The sequence below is a fragment of the Schistocerca gregaria genome, chromosome 5 (assembly GCF_023897955.1).
Source record: "Schistocerca gregaria isolate iqSchGreg1 chromosome 5, iqSchGreg1.2, whole genome shotgun sequence".
NCBI lineage: Eukaryota > Metazoa > Arthropoda > Insecta > Orthoptera > Acrididae > Schistocerca > Schistocerca gregaria.
In genome coordinates this window covers 577,981,854-578,000,890 of record NC_064924.1, presented here as the reverse complement: position 1 = coordinate 578,000,890, position 19,037 = coordinate 577,981,854, and positions in this window count along the sequence as shown.

The window sequence follows — 19,037 nt, the reverse complement described above, 5'->3', positions numbered from 1 at the left end:
CATGTCATAAGTGAATTAACATATAGCAATAGTATAATTACCAGCTCGTAACATAGACCCATAGAGAAGATTCGTGTACTAACACTACGTATGGCCCAGATTTATTTTTCCAGCAAGGTGCGCAACCTCTTGACTAAATACTGTTCACGGTATCGTTGACATTCAATGTGGGCAACATTTTAATCGTAAGGTTAGCTGCTTTACGTTTCTGCAATTTGGTGTGAGTTAGCGTTGTCTTAAGACACTGGACTGGCAGTATGGATGAATCACGTTCTAATAACAAAACAGAAGTCCAGATTTAAATGTTAACGGTTCCGCTTAACTTTTTAACGACAATATCGAGATCGTTCCTTTCAAGAGTAGTTGGATGATTTTCTACCTTAAACTCGTGATCCATCTGTCCGTATAAATTCTCCGCAAGCCACTGTACGAAGAGTATTTTTACAATTTTAGCAAGTTACTGTACGTATTCAGTTTGTGCAATACGAAATAGAAACTGGGGAGTGTAACCATTATGACTATCGGTTTAATAGCAAGTTTCTCCGGCTATGAAACACAGTTCAAATGCGAAGCTACTTTCCATGGATTCGACGTGTTCTTGATAAGTTTTCGGTGGTACGTGGCACTAGATACCACTCCCATCTCACGCAATTTCCGTGAATTAAACGCTGACGTTCTAGAGAAAACAGCGTCCCAGATGCACTGCACCAGGTTAAGACCAGGCGATATTGGGAACCAATATATAACTTCAGGACCCTACACTACTCCTCAAATCTCTGTGGTTCTCTTGTGGCATTATGACAAGGGCAATTAGCCTGCTGGAGCATGCTATCGCCGTCGGGCAAGACACCAATCATGACGGGTAGTCACCAATGAAATTCACGTAGTCCTCAACTGCCATAGTGCCTTCGATTACTCCCGAAGGTACAATGGAAGCCCAGGTAAATGTACCCCACAGCATAATACACCCCCCGCCCCCAAAACAGCCTGCATCCAAGGCCTAGTGCTTACTTCGAGCAGCCGTTCGCCTTGATGACGGCGAATCCGGACACGACCGTCAACCTGGTGTAACAAGAAACGTGATTCTTCCGACGAGGTAACACATTTTCAACGATCTTTCATCCCATGTCAATGAACTGTAATCGTAACGGACGATGTCGCTGGATGCACATGGGAGAACACGCAGGACTGTCTGCTGCGGAGCCCAATGTTCGACAACCAGCTCGGAATGGTGGCTTCCGATATACTTGGGCATCGCTTTCTATGATGAAATTGTAAGTAGGCTGTTTAGGTTTTTTTATTGGTAACGCCGCCGCCACATAGCGCTCTGTATGAAAAATCACTGGCTGTGCTGTGTGCAGTCTGTGGCTGGTTTGCATTGTTGTCTGCCATTGTAGTGTTGGGCAGCGGCAGCTGGATGTTAACAGCGCGTAGCGTTGCGCAGTTGGAGGTGAGCCGCCAGCAGTGTTGGATGTGGGGAGAGAGATGGCGGAGTTTTGAAATTTGTAAGAATGGATGTCATGAACTGATATATATATATATATATATATATATATATATATATATATATATATATATTATGACTATTAAGGTATATACATTGTTTGTTCTCTATTAAAATCTTTCATTCGCTAACTATGCCTATCAGTAGTTAATGCCTTCCGTAGTTTGAATCTTTTATTTAGCTGGCAGTAGTGGCCCTCGCTGTATTTCAGTAGTTCGAGTAACGAAGATTTTTGATGAGGTAAGTGATTTGTGAAAGGTATAGGTTAATGTTAGTCAGGGCCATTCTTTTGTAGGGATTTTTGAAAGTCAGATTGCGTTGCGCTAAAAATATTGTGTGTCAGTTTAAGCACAGTCATGTATAATTTTTCTAAGGGGACGTTTCAAAGTGTAGATGTCCAAGGTTAGATTAGATTAGATTAGATTAATACTTGTTCCATAGATCATGAATACGACACTTCGTAATGATGTGGAACGTGTCAGGTTAATAAAAGATGTCTGTACAAGAAATTACATTACACAAAATATTGCATGACACTAATGATTAAGTTTTTTTTTTTTTTACTTAGTTTATATCTAAAAATTCAGCCAATGAGTAGAAGGAGTTGTCATCTAGAAATTCTTTTAATTTATTTTTAAATGTTAGTTGGCTATCTGTCAGGCTTTTGATGCTGTTTGGTAGGTGCCCAAAGACTTTTGTGGCAGCATAATTTACCCCTTTCTGTGCCAAAGTCAGATTTAACCCTGCATAGTGAAGATCATCCTTTCTCCTGGTATTATAGGTATGCACACTGCTATTACTTTTGAATTGGGTTGGATTATTATCAACAAATTTCATAAGGGAATATATATACTGTGAGGTTACTGTGAGGATCCCTAGATCCTAAAATAGATGTCTGCAGGATGACCGTGGGTGGGCTCCAGCAATTATTCTGATTACACGTTTTTGTGCAATGAATACTTTTCTACTCAACGATGAATTACCCCAGAATATGATGCCATACGAAAGCAGTGAATGAAAGTAGGCATAGTAAGCTAATTTACTGAGATTCTTATCACCAAAATTTGCAATAACCCTAATAGCATACGTAGGTGAGCTCAGACGTTTCAGCAGACCATCAATGTGTTGCTTCCAGTTTAACCTCTCATCAATGGACACACCTAAAAGTTTTGAAAAATCTATCTTAGCTACAGACTTCTGTTCCAATTCTATATTTATTACTGGAGTTGTGCCATTTACTGTACGGAACTGTATATACTGTGTTTTATCAAAATCTTGTTGTCTACTCGTGGTTTTACTCGTGGTTTTACCCGTCCATCAACCGATTTTCCTGTTATATGCTCACGACAGTAGAACGAGAACTTCGCCGCTTCGAATGGTCTCGTTCTCAGGAGACTGACTTTAGAACAATCTGCTCTTTGTCAGAGTCGCTTATGTCTGTGTGTCAGTGTAGCTCCCCATTTGCGCCCTGTATCATCACTAGAATGATCCCCCTTCGTCTCTCCTCCACTTATGAACGGTGTCCCAAGACGAATGTTCAGTATTCGTGATATGACGGAAACGTTTATTTCAAGAAAAAACTTCATATGGATACATGCCTTATTCCGTATAGTTTCCGAATTAGAACCCGTTAAATGCACGTTCGTTTTTGGGTTTTGGCGCGCATGTATGCCTTACCCAACCAAACCCTTTGCCGTTTTTTTCTAGCCCAACCTACCATGTTGTTTTCAACATTTTTAGCGGAATATCCATGTCACTATACAATTCAGTTGTCCATGATGGGCTATGAGTGAAGTACTACGAGGGGTTGAGAGTGTAGAGAAGGATCCGTTAAACAGTGTATGTATACGCGCTGGGTGCAATGCCGCGCGTCTGCACTAATGAAGAATAGACATATATAATGTATGTTTACGGCTTCCGCCATGGTAGTGCTGTCTAAGAATACCATCGGATCTTTCCGGCGCTTCGAATTCCTGAGAGTAGAGAGTATACGAGAGTTTCCAGCACAATGCGTCAAACAAGTATTCTTCCAAGTTCCTATTTTCCATCTGAATGTGTAGTCCAATTGTCAACGTAGTAACTTTGTTGAAATGCCGTAGCGTAGTCCTACTGCCAGCCTGCGGCGACTTCTTGCCCGTGTAAGTTTCACATAAACTTGTGTGTGGGGAAAATTACATGCGTACAACTTGTAGCCATTTCAGATAGAGCGTTCCCAAAATTGGCGACAATGCATCACAACTCGAATTTTCTCATAGTTTAAATGACAATCATCATTTGCATCCATTAATGTTATTTACCAACGAAGCCACACTTACGTTAAGTGGCATCAAGTGCACACACAATGATCATCGAAGATCACAGGGCAGTCCACACTCTCCACTGGAAAACAATTTACAAGTTTGTTTTACGCCCACTGTTTGGTGTGACATGGTCGGTGACATGTTGATGGGTCGAGTCATATTAGAAGACCGAATGACTGGCCAGAATTCTTCCTTCTTTTATTTAGGGGGGGGGGGGGGGGGAGGGAAATTCGTTTATGGAACATATCGGGGGTTTCCTTCGGCATCACGGACATCAATGTACTTTCAACATGACGGGGCCCCTCCACAATTTACGAGAACGTTTAACATCTCAAGCGCACTTTCCTTAATAGCAGGATTCGTAGTGGTAGTATAGTTAAATAAGATCACCAGCCCTTTCTCCTTTAGCTTTTTGTTTATGGGGATCGGTAAGGCCGGAGGCATACAAAGGAAAGGTGAATACGCGAGAACAGCTGCTTGTTCTCATCATGGACGCTCCGGTTCTCATTATCGAACGTGCAGAGACACTCAGACAAGCAACACATGTTCTCGCAACAGTGCACGAAAGTTCTGAAGTTCGAACATTCGCACTGTACATCTGGGATGTGACTTGTACGGTAAAGTTTAGAGGAGCTAAAATTATTTTTCAATTGATACGTTGTAAAATGCGAGTTGTAATTTTTACTACTTGTTGTGCATGTGTACATATGTAAATCTGACAGCATACTGAATAATATACGAAATAAGCCACGATGTACATCTTAAATGAGTTCTATCTCGGAAAAAATTCGGAATGTGGCGTACGTCCATTTGAAGATTTTGGTCCAAATTATTCTTCCTGTCACAAGCTCGAATACTGACCATTCCTCGTGGGGCACATTTCCGCTCCTCGCTGTGTCCAGTGGTGACATCGGTGTGTATGACATTGGCGTCATCAAATGTGCGTTTTGTTATATATGAAAATCGGTATATTACGTATGTTCTACACAGTCCTGTCGAACATAATTAATATAACACTTTCCATTTATAATAATGTTGTTTTACCAAGAACCGACAGAAAAATCCGTTTACCGGTTTTATAAATTTACCCAACTGCGTTGATCTTTCGAGGAATACCAATAACGCTCTCTGAACATCTCTGTTAATTTCGTATATGTTACACAAACCATAAACATGCGAAACAGTGACACGCTGAATTCGCTAGATGTCTGTCGTCTGCTCGATGAATATTTTAAATACTGAAGCAGTGCTCTAGAAATGACCGGATCACGTCAACCTGATACTCTACGAACCTCTGCAATGGCAGGATGCTATTCTGCGGCTGAGTATGCATTCCCTGTTAGGTACAATTCAGCACATGCCGAGCGGGTGGACATAGCTCTTTGTGCACCTGCAGAATCATAACAGGTTGGCTGAAATCTACTCCAAGCGAATGGCATTACCACATCTCAGAAAAGGCAGCGGCTAATGAACGAAGAATAAGGAAAGAAAAAAGTGGAGCAGGAGAAACGCATCCTCTGCATGGGTACGAACCGCACCTAGTACGACTTAAGTCAACGAGGAGTTTCCTAAGGGCATCGACGGCACTTGAAACCACTGCTGGTAAGGCTGTGTTGCAGCTGTGGACGGCTACGACCTGCCTCCAAGCAGGATGGAACAGAGTTTCAGAAACCTTACCTCCTGACTATGACGAGAAAGGGACGACTTGGAAGGTCCAGAACAGACCGCGATCTTGAGCTGGCAAATCAAAAGTGAGTTTGGCAAGATGTGGCTACACTGATCAAGAGGATAGTCAGCACGACCGGGGAGAAAACCAGGCTGTTGATCATATGCTACAATACCGACTGTGTCCAGCCTCCTTCACGGAAGGAGTAGAAGATGCATTGGAAATGGCCAAGTTTAGAACAAAAGTAATATAGCCATAACTGTGTGCATTATATGTATGTTTCTGATACAAGAACGTGTTACATTTGCAGATTCACTGCACTTTTCCGGAAGGTTCTGAGTAATCTCAGTTTTCAGTTTGCCTTCCCTGTTACAGATTATTTTACATCTTGGGTCCTTTTCATTTTACTTCTTAGCACTTCTTTCTTATAAATTGAAATGCTGTTATGGGCTCCAGAAGTCTACCAGTAATCTTCTAACAAGATAGCTATGTTATGTGTCTTATTATTTATTTATCTAAATTTAACGTGAACTGACATTCATAACATTCAAGCGGAAATTTTGTTGAGGAAGAAAATGGTTCAAATGACTCTGAGTACTATGCGACTTAACATCTGAGGTCATCAGTCCCCTAGAACTTAGAACTACTTAAACGTAAGTAACCTAATGACATCACACACATCCATGCCCGAGGCAGGATTCGAACCTGCAGTCGTAGCGGTCACGCGGTTCCACACTGAAGTGCCTAGAACCGCACGGCCACACCCGCCGGCTACTGAAGCAGATGTGCATTTATCTACAATTACCGAGTAACGATAATTTCCTGAACACAACAATACAGTCGACAAAGATCCTGAAAGTCCTCTGACCGTGTCTGATTTAAAGTTTATTTATACTGGCAACATTAGTGGTCCTATTATGCGTCCTTAGAGCACACGCGATATTCATTTCATTTCTCTTGAACACTGACTGTCAACTGAGCTCTATTAGCAAAAAATTCTGCAGTGCAATTATATGTATATAAAAGTATCGTTTATGGGACATCTACCATATTCTACGTTCCCTTTACGAGAGTTTAGTGCATAATCTGCTGTCTACTTACTAATGCATCGCAACAGTAAGCAACTTGAATTTAAAGGCGAAGAGAAGGGTGGGCGGGAAACTTTAAGCGGTAGGGTCTAGTGAAGCACGGGATACATCTCGTCGTCTTTGACCAATGACGTCAATAATTTGCAAAAGGTCACTTATCACACAGATGAAACAGCTGACAAGAGCGTTCAGAAACAAAGGAATACGAAAGACAAAAAATATGGTTACGTAGATAGTAGTACTACCGATGACAGAAGGAGCTACGTGCATTATATTTGTACCCCAAACTTCCGTTGACCTACACTCCTGGAAATTGAAATAAGAACACCGTGAATTCATTGTCCCAGGAAGGGGAAACTTTATTGACACATTCCTGGGGTCAGATACATCACATGATCACACTGACAGAACCACAGGCACATAGACACAGGCAACAGAGCATGCACAATGTCGGCACTAGTACAGTGTATATCCACCTTTCGCAGCAATGCAGGCTGCTATTCTCCCGTGGAGACGATCGTAGAGATGCTGGATGTAGTCCTGTGGAACGGCTTGCCATGCCATTTCCACCTGGCGCTTCAGTTGGACACAGCGTTCGTGCTGGACGTGCAGACCGCGTGAGACGACGCTTCATCCAGTCCCAAACATGCTCAATGGGGGACAGATCCGGAGGTCTTGCTGGCCAGAGTAGTTGACTTACACCTTCTAGAGCACGTTGGGTGGCACAGGATACATGCGGACGTGCATTGTCCTGTTGGAACAGCAAGTTCCCTTGCCGGTCTAGGAATGGTAGAACGATGGGTTCGATGACGGTTTGGATGTACCGTGCACTATTCAGTGTCCCCTCGACGATCACCAGAGGTGTACGGCCAGTGCAGGAGATCGCTCCCCACACCATGATGCCGGGTGTTGGCCCTGTGTGCCTCGGTCGTATGCAGTCCTGATTGTGGCGCTCACCTGCACGGTGCCAAACACGCATACGACCATCATTGGCACCAAGGCAGAAGCGATTCTCATCGCTGAAGACGACACGTCTCCATTCGTCCCTCCATTCACGCCTGTCGCGACACCACTGGAAGCGGGCTGCACGATGTTGGGGCGTGAGCGGAAGACAGCCTAACGGTGTGCGGGACCGTAGCCTAGCTTCATGGAGACGGTTGCGAATGGTCCTCGCCGATACCCCAGGAGCAACAGTGTCCCTAATACGCTGGGAAGTGGCGGTGCGGTCCCCTACGGCACTGCGTAGGATCCTACGGTCTTGGCGTGCATCCGTTCGTCGCTGCGGTCCGGTCCCAGGTCGACGGGAACGTGCACCTCCCGCCGACCACTGGCGACAACATCGATGTACTGTGGAGACCTCACGCCCCACGTGTTGATCAATTCGGCGGTACGTCCACCCGGCCTCCCGCATGCCCACTATACGCCCTCGCTCAAAGTCCATCAACTACACATACGGTTCACGTCCACGCTGTCACGGCATGCTACCAGTGTTAAAGACTGCGATGGAGCTCCGTATGCCACGGCAAACTGGCTGACACTGACGGCGGCGGTGCACAAATGCTGCGCAGCTAGCGCCATTCGACGGCCAACACCGCGGTTCCTGGTGTGTCCGCTGTGCCGTGCGTGTGATCATTGCTTGTACAGCCCTCTCGCAGTGTCCGGAGCAAGTATGGTGGGTCTGACACACCGGTGTCAATGTGTTCTTTTTTCCATTTCCACTAGTGTATATATTTGAACACGTGGAAATGGACGTACCTTACAATTGCAACCTGTACCTTAGTTGAACTACGCGAAGAGGAATAAGACGACGCATATACAATTTGTATCCTGTACTTCACTATGGGATACATGTTTTTATTTTTTTCGCCTTCGATGCTAATAGTATCGACTGACAGTTATAGTTCCGATCACAGCAGTGACAACAGTAGCCCATTCTTTAGTTAAGCTATATAAGTGTATACAACATTTGTATCCTGCTCTCCAGTTGACATATATAGGTAAATCTCATCAATGGTATTTAGGTAGTGTCAGTGTAAAGGTAAACTGGAGGACGGGATATAAATTTAAGTTGTGTCGGGCGTTTGGCCTTTAATATTGCCAGTACAGATTCGAAAAAATCGTACTGGTACAAGAGCTGGGAAACGAAAGAACGACAGTCCCGAAATTTATATTGCGTACTGGAGTACACGAAAAGATACGTAATGGTATAATACAACAATGAAATACGCCAAAATAGTCAAATGCAGTAAACGAAAAAAGTGGAAAACAGTACTTAAAGACTCGAAGCTTCTCTAAAAAGACCTACACAAAAATCACATACCCATATACACAACAGACAAAACATTACGAAAACAAACAAACACACACAGACACACACATACACACACTCATACAATCACAGACGCTCACATTCGCCCCCCCCCCCCTCCACCCCATCCTAATGTGAAGTTAGCTAACACATTCCAGACCGTACATCTGCCCAACACTCTTAAACAAAACATTTAATTGGGTAATATGTTTGGAGAATACTACACCTCCATGAATATTCGTCAAATGAAGTGTGGAAATCCGGTATTTTCTCTTCCCTACAGCAGGTTTCACAGCTGACCAATAACCCTCTATGCTGTTTGTGCAAGCCCCTGTGGATAATGATCTGAACTCAATATTGTGATTAACTACGAGATACTGATAACCCCTTTCCCCTTAATCCCTATATGAGAAAAAAAACATCTGAAATTTTAATGGAATCCTCAGCAACGTGATCTTCAATTAATATGACCAAAATTTCCTTACTTCAATTGGGTACTTCTATAAACACTACGTCGTCACACTCTTGATCTGAAACTGCGGCCCCCCAAACCCATAATCAAATGGTTCAAATGGCTCTGAGCACTATGGGACTTAACGTCTGAGGTCATCAGTCCCCTACAACTTAGAACTACTTAAACCTAAGTAACCTAAGGTCATCACACACATGCATGCCCGAGGCCGGATTCGAACCTGCGACCGTAGCAGTTGCGCGGTTCCGGGCTGAAGCGCCTAGAACCGCTCGGTCACGTCGGCCGGCCTAACCCATAACCCGACCGAGGCTACCCCCTGTTGTACTTCCTTTTGCCAAAATGCGACTCGTCAATTTTGACCATAACACCCCCCCCCCCTTTCCCCCAATGCCCCTGTATTTCATGTATTCCCCACAAACTTCCCTACAAAAAGAGTAGCAATCCACAACTGTGCGCTTACTCACACGACATTGATGGACACACAGCGACACAGGATATCTCAAACACCAACAGTAGGTGCTTTTCATAATGTCTCTCAAGGCGAGCTTAGATTTTTCGAACCACGTCCCTCATCTAATGGACCTCCACAACCGATCTCTGCTGCAGCGCCAGACGGATATGTCGTGAGTACGGCGACGAGATACACTTGTGGGGCGCATATGTTCCCCACACCCACGACTTCGAACATACTCGGCAAAGACACCACACATTTGTAAAAAACAAATCGTGGCCAACATGTCTACGCCCATATCCTCTCTCAAATCATCCAGTTGCATAGGAACAGATAAATCCATACCCACAAACGAAATTAGATACTAAAAATTGTCCTAAAATAAGAAACTATCAGTGTAAATTACCTCAATATCACTAAGAATGAAATTAAGTACCAAATGAATTTCAAAACAACCTATTATTTAAATAAATGCACATGAAGAATATTTTGAGCAATATGTAGCGATCTCTTTTAAAAAACACATTCAGCTACTTTAATGTACAATGATAGCGCTTATCCGAAACACAGAACTGTTTTTTTTTTCTATGGCTGAAAGTGAATACATTTTTATATATGAGTAACGTATGATGTCACTGGTCAAAGCTGACGGGTTGTATCCCCTGTTTCACTAGACCAAAGCTGTTTGTCCTCTGTTTTATTACATTTAAGGAACGGGCTACTAGTTACAATCAAGAGACGCATATTTCTAGTGGGCTGTGATGGCCAGCTGCCTAGAGACGGAGGTACAGAAATGAAGTTGATGCACAGCACCACAATGAGTGAACCTTCACCAGGCCGTTAATGAGCAGGAAAGGATGTGTGCTCTTTCTGCCGTCCAAGGAAAAGATTTATCAACCAACATGCCATGATTCTCGCACTTTCCAAAGGCTATCACTAAACTGAATATTAATCAGAAATGCAACGCTTCTACAATGAGTTTATTCATATGTGTAGGCCTGTATTTCTTTTAGGACAATAAACATGAGGTAGCAGGAGCAGATTGAAGTATTCGATGTGACCAGCCCTAGATAAAGAAATGTCCAGGGTGAATTTTGTGGACTGCAGACAGCGAAAACACAGAGTGAAACAAGTCTGAAACTGCCGCTGCACTCGTGGCCATTGTTCACTCCTGGAAGAAAGGATATTACGGAGACATGGCTTAGCCACAGCCTGAGGAATATTTCTAGAATAAAATTTCACTCTACAGCGGAGTGTGCACTGATTTCAAACTTCCTAACAGATTAAAACTGTGTTCCGGACCGAGACTCGAACTCGGGACCTTCGCCTTCCGCGGGCAAGTGCTCTACCAACTGAGTTAGCCAAACACGACTCACGGCCCGTCCTCATAGCTTTAATTCCCCCAGTTCCTCGTCTCCTAGCTTCCAAACTTCACAGTAGCTCTCCTGCGAACCTTGCAGAACTAGCACGCCTGAAAGAAAGGATATTGCGGAGACATGGCTTAGCCACAGCCTGGGGGATGTTCAGTTGGTAGAGCACTTGCCCGACGAAAGGCAAACGTCCCGAGTTTGAGTCTCGGTCCGGTACACAGTTTTAATCGGCCAAGAAATTTCATATCAGCGAACACTCCGCTGCAGAGTGAAAATCTCTTTCTCTAACTCAGATAATTACTTTATTGGGCACAGTTTTCTTTTCTTTTTAATCTTACTGAGAGTCCAAATGTGTTATTCATCCGCCAATAAAATTTAAAACGGTGAATAGGGGCAAGTATAATCAAGCTATTTGTGGAAATAAAAGAAATCATAGTAAATCAATCTGCCAAGAAGTTTCGTATCGGCGCAGACTTCGCTGCAGAGTGAAAAAGTAATTCTGAACATTACACTATTGACCATTAAAATTGCTACACCACGAAGATTACGTGCTACAGATGCGAAATTTAACCGACAGGAAGAAGGTGCTGTGATATGCAAATGATTAGCTTTTCAGAGCACTCACACAAGGTTGGCGCCGGTGGCGACACCTACAACGTGCTGACATGAGGAAAGTTTCCAACCGATTTGTCACACACAAACATCAGTTGCCGGCGGTGCCTGGTGAAACGTTGTTGTGATGCCTCGTGTAAGGAGCAGAAATGCGTACCATCGCGTTTCCGACTTTGATAATGGTCGAATTGTAGCCTATCACGATTGCGGTTTATCGTACCGAGACATTGTTGCTCTCGTTGGTCGAGATCCAATGACTGTTAGCAGAATATGGAATCGGTGAGTTCAGGAGGGTAATACGGAATGCCGTGCTGGATCCCAACGGCCTCGTATCACTAGCAGTCGAGATGACAGGCGTTTTTGTCGCATGGTTGTTACGGATCGTGCAGCCATGTCTCGATCCCTGAGTCAACAGATGGGGACGTTTGCAAGACAACAACCATCGGCACGAACAGTTGACGACTCTTTTGCAGCAGGATGGACTATCAGCTCGGAGACCATGGCTGCGGTTACCGTTGCATCACAGACAGGAGATCCTGCGATAGTGTACTCAACGACGAACCTGGGTGCACGAATAGCAAAACGTCATTTTTTCGGATAAATCCAGGTTCTGTTTACAGCTTCATGATGGTCGCATCCGCGTTTGGCGACATCTCGGTGAACGCACATTGCAAGCGTGTATTCGTCATCGCCATACTGGCGTATCACTCGGCGTGATGGTAGGGGGTGCCATTGGTTACACGTCTCGGTCACCTCTTGTCCGCATTGACGGTACTTTGAACAGTGGACGTTACATTTCAGATGTGTTACGACCCGCGACTCTACCCTTCATTTGATCCCTGCGGAACCCTACATTTCAGAAGGATGAAGCACGACCGCATGTTGCAGGTCCTTTACGGGCCTTTCTGGATACAGAAAATGTTCGACTGCTGCCCTGGCCAGCACAATCTCCAGATCACTCACCAATTGAAAACGTCTGGTCAATGGTGGCCGAGCAACTGGCTCGTCACAATACGCCAGTCACTACTCTTGATGAATTTAGGTCTCGTGTTGAAGCTGCATGCTGCCAGCCAAGCTCTGTTTGACTCAATGCCCAGGCGTATCAAGACTGTTATTACGGTCGAGGTGGTTGTTCTGTGTACTGATTTCTCGCCGTTATTACGGCCAGAGGTGGTTGTTCTGGGTACTGATTTCTCAGGATCTATGCACCCAAATTGTGTGAAAATATAATCACATCTCAATTCTAGTATAACATATTTGTCCAATGAATGCCCGTTTATCGTCTGCATTTCTTCTTGGTGTAGAAATTTTAATGGCCAGTAGTGTATAATACGTTTTAATTATCCTGTTTATTCATCCACTGTTGTTTTATGTGTATTGCAAAATGTCACACTGAAGTGCATGTTACCGATATAGCTTAGCTCGTTAAGCCATCGTCATATAACCAACTTCGCAAAATAGACTTAATCAACGGCTCTCTACAACGTTATTTGATATGTTATTCAGTTTCTGACTAGGACAGCAGAAACTGCCGCCCTAGTCGTACGCTACTGTTGTAGAAAGCAGTATTTTTTCGGGTTTCTCGCCAACCATTAGTGTGCGAGGGGAGCTGAGCAGCCGTCGCGGTGCACCTGTGGCCAGTGATTGGCGGTCGAGCGGCGGGTGACGGATGTGGCGGGGGCGCGCAGCAGGGGCTGGGGACGGCGGATGACTCACCTCCGCCCCCGCCGCCTCCGCGGCGCAGCCGCCCGCTCGCGGTCGGCCGGGCCGGCCTCGCCGCCCCAGGCGACAAGTCCCCCGGGTAGGGCCGCTTATCGATTGCGCGACTGTGGGCCGTGCCAGGCGCCTGCCAGTGGCCCGTGCCCGCGACGCGCCTGCTAATTGCCTTCCGACGACGACGACGACAACGACGACACGTCAGTCGCAGCCGCCGGCGCTCTGTGTCTGGCGCCGCGCCCGGCACCCCGCCGCCGGCTGCGCGCCGCCCCTGCCAGCGGGTGTTAACACACGTCTACGTGCGCTGCCCTTCAGCTGGGCTCTTGCCACATTTGAAAACTGCAGCCACTGCGTGACTTTCGTTACTTACAACAGACGACCATGTCAGTATCTACATCTACATGGATACTCTGCAAATCACATTTAAGCGTGTGGCAGAGGGTTCATTGAACCATCCTTCACAATTCTCTATTACTACAATCTCGTATAGCGCGCGGAAAGAATGAACACCTATATCTTTCCGTACAAGCTCTGATTTCACTTATTTTATCGTGGTGATCGTTCCGCCCTCTGTAGGTCGGTGTCAACAAAATATTTTCGTATTCGGAGGAGAAAGTTGGTGATTGGAATTTCGTGAGAAGATTCCGTCGCAACGAAAAACGCCTTTCTTTTAACGATTTCCATCCCAAATCCTGTATCATTTCTGTGTCTCTCCCTCCCCTATTTCGCGATAATACGAAACATACTGCCTTACTTTGAACTTTTTCGATGTACTCCGTCAGTCCTATCTGGTAAGGATCCCACACAGCGCATCAGTATTCTGAAAGAGGACGGACAAGTGTAGTGTAGGCAGTCTCCTTAATAGGTCTGTCACATTTTTGAAGTGTCCTGCTGTGGCGTGCGTACTGTAAGACCTTCGGTACACACACCATCAGATTATTTGACTTGTCGCTCTAACGAAGTAGGCGAGTATCAGCAATATGTCTCGTGGTCTTATCATGGTGTGTTTATCTTCTGCCGTTAGGTCAGACGATAGAAATGCCACTTGAACGCTTAGAATAGCAGATTGACGGTGACCAACTTTAAACAATACTTGATTAATTTTCACACACATTTATTAAAATAATAAAAATCATAGACATTACGTAACTTGATTGTGGCTGCTGTTTACAACTGACAATCTGAAGTTCCTTTGGTGTTGTTATGTTAATCTTATTCTCACATATCTCTGATACTTGACAAAGTGTCTATACATTTCTCTACGTGGCTGTGTACTGGAATAGAATAATCTTATTAGGCGCAGACTGAAACTTGACTACAGACTGACTAATCGGAGGTTTGTACACTCGTTATAATACCTTGCGCATTCAGGTATCACTGCGCGAGTGTGTTCCGCGAGGAGAAAAGGTTCTACATTATCAGCACTCTCATTGGCTACGATACATATTAACACGCGGATCGGAGGAAGCAGAGTTTGGTCCGTGTCTAAGACAGCGCCATCTCGTAGTGCGGAGACGGACGAGCGCTGCGCCTACGCTGTTGTGCTTAGCGGGGCTCGCTCTAGTGGGAGAGTTGTGTACGCGCTCACTACGCGGAACTTTGTACACAAAAACTGCCAATAAAACATAGCCTTTGGTTAGCCTCGACCACAACATTTTCTGCATGTTCTTTCCAGTTGAAGTTGTTCGAAATTGTAATACCTAGGTATTTAGTTGAAATTAAAGCTTTTAGATCACACTGATTTATCTTGTAACCGAAGTTTCTCAAGTTCCTTTTAGCAATCATGTGGATGACCTCACACTTTTCGTTATGTAGGGTCACCTGCCATTTTTCGCACCATTCCGATATCTTTTCTAAACCGTTTTGCAATTTGTTTTGATCTTCTGATGACTTTATTAGTCGATAAAGGACAGCGTCATCTGCAAACAACCGAAGACGGCTGCTCAGATTGTCTCCCAAATTGTTTATATAGATAAGGAACAGCAAAGGGCCTATAAAACTACCTTGAGGAACGCCAGAAATCACTTCTGTTTTACTCGATGACTTTCCGTCAATTACTACGAACTGTGACCTCTCTGACAGGAAATCACAAATCCAGTCACATATCTGAGACGATATTCCATAAGCACGTAGTTTCACTACGAGCCGCTTGTGTGGTACAGTGTCAAAAGCCTTCCGAAAATCCAGGAATACGGAATCGATCTCAAATCCCTTGTCAATATCACTGAAAACTTCAAGCGACTCAGGAGCTAGTTGTGATGCACAGGAACGATGTTTTCTAAACCCATGTTGACTGTGTGTCAATACACTATTTCCATCGAGGTAATTCATAATGTTTGAACACAATATATGTTCTAAAATCCTGCTGCATATCGACGTTAACGATATGGGCCTGTAATTTAGCACATTACTCCTGCTACCTTTCTTGAATATTGGCGTGACCTGTGCAACTTTCCAGTCTTTGGGCACGGATCTTTTGTCGAGCGAACGGTTCTATATGGTTGTAAAATATGGATTAGCAAACTCGGAAACGAACCTAATTGGCATACAATCTGGACCAGAAGACTTGCTTTTATTAAGCGATTTGAGTTGCTTCACTACTCCGAGGGTATTTACTTCTACGTTACTCATGTTGGCAGCTGATCTCGATTCGAATTCTGGAATATTTACTTTGTCTTCTTTTATGAAATTAAAATGATGCAGAATTGGGGAACAGCTTATTCAGTGACAATAATTATCGAATTTTCTTTCTTTTCGCCGCAACTTAACAGAAAATAGCTCTGTCAATTTTCCGAGACTCATATCTAAAATACTACTCTGTGATTCTGATAAGGGAGAGACTGAGTCAATAACTAAATCACTGAAGACTAAGGGCTCTCATGGATATGATGGAGTAAATAGCAGAATGATAAAGCACTGTGCTACAATCGTTAGCCCAGTACTTAACCATATTTTTAATTTTTCCCTTAGGAATGGTCAGTTTCCTGAATATTAAAGTACTCGGTAGTAAAGCCACTTTATAAAAAGGGAGAAAGGGATACAGTAGACAATTTTGTACCTGTTTCTGTGCCATCAGTGTTTGTTAAAGCTATTGAAAAGGCTGTGTATGTATGTATAATTTGTCATTACAATTCACATAATTTGCTGTCGAATGTGCAGTTTGATTTTAGAAGTTGTTTAACAACTGAAAAATCTGTATTCTCTTTTCTATGTGAGGTACTGGATGCACTAAACAAAAGGCTTCGAACGCTAGGCATCTTTTTAGATTTAACTGAGGCGTTTGGTTGTGTTGATCGCAAAATATTGCTCCAGAAGTTGGACCATTATGGAATACGCGGAATAGGTCACAACTGGTTCACCTCTTACTTTACCAACAGAAACCTAAATGTCATTCTCCACACCATACAAAATAGCTATGATGTGGCGTCTAAGTGCCTTCTAGTATTACAGGTGGTTGTAAAATGTTTCTGTTTGCTGATGACACTGGCTTGGTAGTAAATGATGTTGTGTGCGGCATTGGCACTGTTTCAAGTAGTGCACTTCTAGACATACATTCATAGCTTGTAGAAAATAAACTAACGCTAAATCACAGTAAGACTACGTTTTTACAGTTTCTGACACATAATTCAACCAAAGGGCATATGATTAAAGAGACTGAAGGGTTCAAATTCCCAGGTGTTCAGATGGATAGAAGACTGTAGTAGAAAGCCCATGTTCGTGATTTTATTCAAAGACTTAATTCTGCCATTTTACTATTAAAATTGTATCTGAATAAGTGACAATTTGACACGAAAAGTAGTCTACTTTGCTTACTGTCATCTGTTTATGACATACGGTATTATGTTTTGGGGTTAACTCTTCCTAGTCTCAAAGGGTATTTTTGGCTCAGCAACAGGAGATCGGGCAATCTCGACCCCAGTTCATTAGTGTGGGTATTCTCACAGTGGCCTGTCAGTATCTATATATATTCTTCACTGTCGCTTCTTGTTAACACTACCAGCTTATTTCCAAGAATCAGCAGGTTTCACTCAATCAATATTAGTCACGAATACAATCTGCATTTTAATCACACTTCCTGGATTCTTCTGCAGAAAGGCGTGCAGTATTTTTCTCCATCCATTTTCAATAAGCTACCACAAGAATTCAAAAATCTTACCAGTAACCTACGCGCTTTCGAATCCAAACAGAAGAGTTTCCTCGTGGGCCACTTTTTCAATTCTGTCGAAGAGTTCCTCGAAAAATTCAGTTCATTCCTGTGCCATATTGTTGATTACGTTTCCATTAACTTATTAGGCTTCATAAACGTTTTATTTTTTCTGTTATTACTCTTCTGTTGCAATTTCATGTATTGCCACTTTCCGTGACCATGTAGCTTTGCTCCACAATTTGGTCCTACGGAACTAGATGTGTAAAATAAAATTAAGAAATAAGGTACACTGAGATGACTCAGGTCGTGGGATACCGATATGTTCTAATGTAGCTGCAGTAGTATTGCGCACATAAGTTATAAACGGTCAGTGCATTGGCGCAGCTGTCATTTGTACTCAGATGATTCATATGAAAAGGTGTCCAAAGTGAGTACGGCCGCACAACGGGAATTAAGATTCTTTGGATGCAGAATGGTAGTGGGAGCTACACATATGGGACATTCCATTTCGAAATTCGTCAGGGATTCAGTATTCCGCGATCCATAGTGTTAAGAGTGTGCCAAGGATACCACATTTCAGGCATTACCTACCATCATGGCCAACGAAGTAACCGATGGCCTTACTTAACGACCGAGAGCAGCGGCGTTTGCGTATAGGTGTTTGTACTAAAAGATAAAGAACGCTGCACGAAATAAGCGCAAAAATCAATGTGGGACGTACGGCGAAAGTATCCGTTAGGACAGTGTGGCGAAATGTGGTGTCAGTGGGCTACAGCAGCAGAAGACCGACGCGGCTGCCTTTGCTAACAGCACGACATCGCCTGCAACGATTCTCCTGGGCTCATGAACATATTGGTTTAACGTTAGACGACTGGAAAACAGTGACCAGGTCACTTTAGAGTCCCGATCTCAGTTAGTAAAAGCTGATTGTAGGGTTCGAATGTGACACAGACCGCACGAATCCATGGACCCTTGTTGTCAACAAGGCGCTGCGCATTGAGGTGGTGGTTCTATAATGGTGGGCGCAGTGTTGACTGGATCTGGCTGGATCCTCTGGTCCAACCCAACTGATCATTGACTGGAAATAGTTTTTTTCACGTATTTGGATACTATTTGCAGCCATATATGTTCCCAAATATCGATGGAGTTCTTACTCGCCATGTCACAGGGTCACAATTGCTCGCAATTGGTATGAAGTACATTCTGGACAGTTCGAGCGAATCGTCTGGCCACCCAAATCGACTGACATGAATCCCATCGAACATTTATGGGAAATAATTGAGAGATCAGTTCGTGGACAAAATCCTTCACCGGCAACATTATTGTAGTTATGGACGGCTGTGGAGGCAGCATGGGTCAGTAGTTCTGCAGAGGACTTTCAACGATTTGAGCCCATGTCACGT